This window comes from Elaeis guineensis, chromosome 12, assembly GCF_000442705.2.
Source record: "Elaeis guineensis isolate ETL-2024a chromosome 12, EG11, whole genome shotgun sequence".
Taxonomy (NCBI): Eukaryota; Viridiplantae; Streptophyta; class Magnoliopsida; order Arecales; family Arecaceae; genus Elaeis; species Elaeis guineensis.
Window position 1 is genome coordinate 8,256,691 of NC_026004.2, and position 6,549 is coordinate 8,263,239.

Consider the following 6,549-nt stretch of genomic DNA (forward strand, 5'->3'; position numbering starts at 1 on the left):
GCTTTGAAAATCTTTCTAAAATAAAACATATTAATCCAGTAGTTCTCTTATTATTAACTTCCTCGGTGATGCGTGTTAGTGGTCAGGGAAAACATGACATGTACTGGAGCAAGTTCAGTTATGATTTGGAAGCATCTGTTGTCTATGGTCTCATTGTTTAATGGTGCTGTTCTAAACTTTTGTGGTACATGATAGCACCCGGAATCTCTTTTGCAGCTGCAGATTGTAGTTTGGGTTGTAAAACTTTCGAATTTAAGATGAGATGTATTCTATCTGCTTTGGATTTTGGATTTTCTTCTAGTATAAATTCACTTATAACATCTGGGAAAAACAAAACAACGTTCTGTAAGATTATTAGGCACCGGTTACAATTCTACTGAACTTGTGAGAAAATTCTGTGTATTATATACCTACCAGTATACAGGACGGAACAAAGATTTAGAGGAACAAGACTGATGGGGAAAGTATTTGTAGCATGACTAGCAGTCTGATACTTGACTATCACTATGAGAATATACACTTTGAGATCAAACTGACTGAATGCATTTGTAGAATTACATTTAAGCTTTAGTAGAAGTAGATGTATCTAGTGAGAACATTTGTAATTAAGATTTTTTTTAGTTGTGGTGAAATGTATATGATGAGAATTAGAATCACTCCAACATCTTTTCTTTTTCTACCTGCCTTTGTTATGGTAACCAAAAATACAAGCTTTTAAGCATACTTCTAAGAGCCTCATATTTCTTTAAGAATTGATTATAGCTTGATCTGCTGCTTTGCAAATTCAAGGTCGTGGAATCAAATCTCGTTTTTCATTCAGAAATGAAGTACTGGAGGCTCTGTTTTGCCTCGAACTATGTTCAGAAGAAGAACATGTTTTTTTAATCTCTCTGAATATTCAGTTCTTTGGATGCCTGAAGCATCTCTATGTTTCATGGGATGCAGATGTGATGGGGACATGTGTGTCACATATCGATTTTTTTCTCTTTTTCCAGAACCTGATGAAAGAGAATTATGGGACATGTATTTATGTTTGTACCTTTTTCTATGTATTTACCTATACTTACCTCTCATAGACAAATAAATGATGATCATTTGAATAGCCCAAATATGGCAAAGATTTACTTTTTTTCTCGGCTAATTTAATTGTAAGCTGTCTTTCTTCCTAGATACAATTAGCATGGTGTATGCATCTGTCTGTTTATGTTTTATGTGAAAACATTCTGCCAAATTGATCAGCAGTGAGTAGAAAAAGTTATTTATTATCATGGTACAAAGATCCCAGAAAATGCTTTGTTTAAATGAAAAGGTACTAAGGGAGCATATGGAATGCAAGTGTTGGCTTGTTTTCAAGATTCTTTGTTGTAAAAAAAAAATCTTAGTATTTGGCGATAATCTAGGAATTCAGGTGTCCGACAATCATGGGGGTTGTCTTGAAGTTTTTATTTCATTATTAAAACTGTGTGTTAGCTGATTGTCTTGGGTTATATAACCATTCTAAGTTGGAAGGTCTTCAAACTATCTTCAAGTTTATATTGTGTAGTTAAGGAACTAACAGCATGCCTGTCCTACTACATTTAAATTATTAAAAATTATATTCTACTCCAACCTTTTCACTTCTTTGGCAAATGTTCTCGTAGCATGTGTTTCATGGTATCATGTATCCATGTTAAGGATTATGTTCACGCTATTCCAGTATTTCTAGATGCTATGGTAGAAATAGAAAATAGAAATGCAATAAATTGGAAGAGCAAGAAATCTGGTACTGCCTTGTGATGCAGAAAACATAAGGCTACCAAGAACTAACAATGGTAGCTGTGAAATAAAAGCACCAATGGTTGGAAAATATTGAACTATAAACACAATTGACAATCTTGTGTTTGAGCTCATTATAGTCTCTCATTGTATCAATCTTGAACATGCTTTAGCTTGATAGTACTGAAAACCATTGCTTTGTATTGATGGGAATAGATTGTAAATATTCTGTCTTGTCTGTTATTTTTTCAAAGATTATTGTGACAATTAGGTTTTGACTTAAAGGCAATTGTTTTTGTTTTGTCTGGTAAAACCTATTTTGTTTTCTCTTGCTTGAAGTCTCTAAAGTAGGAGTCTGCCCGCATCCACATGTTATCATTTCACAATTAGTTTTAGGGGTTTACATATGTATTTGTACTCATTGCTATGTCCCATTTCTCTTTTTTTTGGAGGGATTTTCCATGCTTGACACCTTTATTGGTTCTCCTTGCTTTTTTTGTTCAGGGCCATATGCTAGGTCTATACCTTATATTACCTATTATAGCACTGCACTTCCCATCAAGAAGAGGAAAAAATTAACATGATTTTAAGGCACTTTTCCAAACTTGTCATGGTTTTAAGAACAATCTTCATTTTCATGCTTATGCACTTGACTTTAGAAAGTATTCTGGGTACCATAATGGTATGTAGAATATGCCAAATGTTTGAATTATTCTGTTTTTCTTTCTTTTCTTTTTGGTGCTGATCGTCTTAGTTTAGTTGCAAGGCCATTCCTTGTCAACCAACTAGTAACATGTATGAGTTCATAGGTCATCATCATATAAATTTTGGAATCTATATTTTTTCAGTACTGTAGGCAGTCAGTTAATTTCAGTTTTTTTTTTTTTTTAACCTTTGATTTGTAATTTATATGTTGATGTGGTCATAAGTTATATCATTGTGCCTGGAAACTTCATTGAATGTGGGATTTCTAAGATCCTAAATCTGTAGCGTCTTGTCTTTAGAATGTAAGATGCAAATTGCCATTCTGCATATATAACTTTTCTTTCCACGAGTCATCTGAGTTCAATCTGAGGGCTTTCTTTTGTTGACCAACAAGTAATATGCAGAAGTTCAAAGTGCTTGTTATAAATTTTGAAATGCATATTCCTGTCATACCGTAGGTATTCGGTTTATTAGTATTTTTTCCTTGGGATTTTTGTAATATATATGTAAATGTGATGACAAGCTGCATTTATTTGCTCAAAAATTTCATTAGATGTGGGTTCTTAAGATTCTAAATTTCTATATTCTTGTGATGTGTATGTCTGGTGGATTTTTGATATACTTTAAGTTGCTTTGTAATGATATAGTGCTATCTCATGGTTGCTCATTAAACTTCTAGTTGCTGGAATCTTTTGCAGCTGTCGTACTCCCTCTGACATGTAGCTCTAGCTCTTGCACCTGCTTTGTAATTCTTCCAAATGTATATAATACTTATGTTGCAACTATATTTTGGCGATGTGTTGGTCATGATTGAATCGTTTGTTTGTTTTGCAATTTTATTTTGAGTTCTTATGATGTGTATTCCTTAAAAAAAAATGTAGCGACTGACAAAGTAATTTCTTAATCATTTCATAAGAATCTGCACTTTTTGACAAGGTGTCCGCTATTTTAACTTTTTGGAGATTGAGTTGCCCGTTGTCACCCAAGGCTGTTTCTGCAGCTGCTCCTGATATGCAATATGATTAATGATTGAATATTTCCAGCATAAAGAGTTTATTTATGGAGAGTTCATGCTATATGATATATTATGATAACAGTCTAAGTGTCTGCCCCTGATCTTTTAATTAACCATGCATGATCACCATTATGGTGTTATCACTTTGGGCTCTTCTTATGAAATTCGTACAAATGTTATATCTCAAGGAAATGTTGGCATTCACATGCATCTGTTTCAGTATGGTTCTTGAGGAGGTCAGATATAGTGGAAAATTAAAGTGCTCTTTTCTTTCTTTCTTTTGTTTTTTATTTCGGGGTGGGGGGGAGGGGTTCATTGGGGTGAGTCCTGGTTAATATAATACTCTTCTTGCTTGATTTCTTTGGACTCATTTGGTTCACAGAAAGTGGAGGGGGGGGGGAGAGGCAATTCTTGGGTAGTGGAGAGGAGGCTTCAGTTTTAAGAGAGAGAATGATAAAACCCTTTTTCATGGGAAGATATTTACAACATTTCATGAAAAGTGAAAATCTATGGAGGGATGTGGGTATTGGAACTTCCCATGGGATGGGAATTGATGGTGTTTTTTTTTTAAAAAAAACATCTTTTTAAGTTTTAAGATTCACGGCTAAGATTTTGCAAAATATCAATGGATGGTTATGATGCTGATGATATTGTAAATATGTGATTGTGGAGCATACAAATTCTTAAAAATATCATTTAAATATTATTCTTATAAATATTAATATAATATAATATTAATATTATCCTAATATTTATATGAATATAACATAATGTTAATATTAATATCAATATTATAATATTTATTATATTTCGGTATTATTTTAATACAATAAATTATTATAATCTAATATTATATTATAATATATTAATATTATATTTATATAAAGTTTAGGAGCAAAAGGGTATCGTCTTATATATATGCTAGTGGTAAATTAATATCTAATGGACCATAAAGCTTTTTTTTCCCCTGAAATAACTTTGACAGGTTTTTGGCTGCACGAATGGTGATCTATGTAAATAGATATCTTATTGGAACCATATTAGTGGCCGATGAAGATGTCAAAGGTTCCTGACAGATAAAAACTGCTTCAAATGCTTAGGAGAAATGTACAGTTCAATGACTGCAGAGCATTTTCATAGCATCGGACAGAGGTCATTATTCCTCAACTTCTAAGTTCAGAATTCTGGTTTAATTGTCTCAATTTTGGCATATATATTGAGAAGTTCTTGCTGTGACTGATAGAGGGAGGGGATAATAATAACCTAAAATTTTCTTAATTTTGATATTTCACATGCTTCAATAATTTAATTTGGAGCTGAAACAGAGTGAAATTTATTACATAAACTCTGAACTAATTGTTTTTTGTAGGCTTATCATACACAAATGAGCTATATTTGCTTCTCTGTGCCAAAGTTTATCTGCTATGTTAACAATCAAGAAAGGGTGCATTCATCATCTGGACTTCTGTTGTGTGTATATTCTTTGTTAAGCAGATATTAACTCTGTACCTGTCATATCTTTTTGCATTAGTCTGAGATAGTGAACACTGTTGACTTGAAGCTCAGATAGACCAAATTCTGGTAGAACCAATATTTGGACCAACCAAATGGCATAATGAGATTATATGAAACCGTTTGGTGCTATATATGTTCTAGACTTCTGGTCACAAAATATAATAAAACAGAGAGTATGAGCAAGAAGCAATCGGAAGATTATGTTTGGGAACTGATAAGCGATCACTTAAAACACTTTGAAAACAGCCACTTTTTGTTCATGAACCTTAATAATTTAAAGTTTTTCTTCCTTACAGAAAACATTCAGTCTTTGCTTAAGCACTTTCTAACATGGTATGATTACGACCATCAACATCAATCCTTGCCTTAAACATTTGAGGTTGGCTCTATGATGTCTTGTCCTCCAATATTTCTAAATCCTTATGAGCTCCTTCCATTCATGTGGGCCTAGGTATTTCCCTCCTGGGTTTGTCAATGGAAAATAGCACCTCTACTAAACTGCACTTCAGCCAATTTCCATGCACTTGTTTATGACATTTTGATCAGTTTTTGATAATTGTCTTAAACTTGTGCCACTTCTATGTTTTCTACGGCATTTCTAACTTTTCATTCTATTCTTCCTAGTTTTACCAAATCTTTATGTCAACATTCTCTTCACCCTTTTTTTCTTGTTGGGGTTGGGTGAAGGGGAGTGGGAACACTTTTGACATCTGATGGTGCTTAGCCATACCTTGTTCAAACCAGTCATAATTTTATTCATTTGGAACATTGCAGGCTATACTTAACACGTCAAATGAAATGTATGGCACTAACTAGCATGGCGAACAGTCTTGTCCCTGTGCCACAATCCAACTTCCAACCTGTGCAGTCTACACTGCTGCTGCTGCTGCTGCTGCTGCTTCTATTCCTCCTCCTCCTCCTGCTTCTTCTTCCTCTTTTTATTCAAATCCTCCTCTCCTCCTCCTCCTCCTCCTCCTGCTGTTGCTGCTTCTGCTCCTCCTCCTACTCCTTCTCCGGCTTCTTCTTCTTCTTCCTCTTCTGCTTATTCTGCTTCTTCTTCTCCTTCTTCTTCCTCTTCTTTCTTCTTCTTCTTCTTCTGCTCCTCCTCTTTCGTCCTTCTCCTCCTCCTCCTCCTTTTTCTCCTCCTCCTCCTCCTTCTTCCACTTCCACTTCTCCTCCTCCTCCTACAACTACTTCTTGGAATGCTGATAGGCCTTGATGTAGGCCAATTTCAATGCTCGCTTGGAACAATCATTATAGAACTAGTCAAACCTTGAAATTTACCAGGCTTATAGTCTACTTTGTATATACCACACTAAATGGTTTCCAATTATAGTTAGTGGATATACCACACTAAATGGTTTCCAATTATAGTTAGTGGCTTGATGTTTGTTTATTATTATCATTTGGATCTCTAAAGATATTTCACACAAAGAAGTGAAAGGAAAACAAAATAGAGTTTGTGAGGTTGAGACGTGCTTATAGACCATTATTTGATTGTAGAACTTGTTGCTAAGACTTTGAGCAAAATTAATGTAAAATGTCAATATGCCATTTTC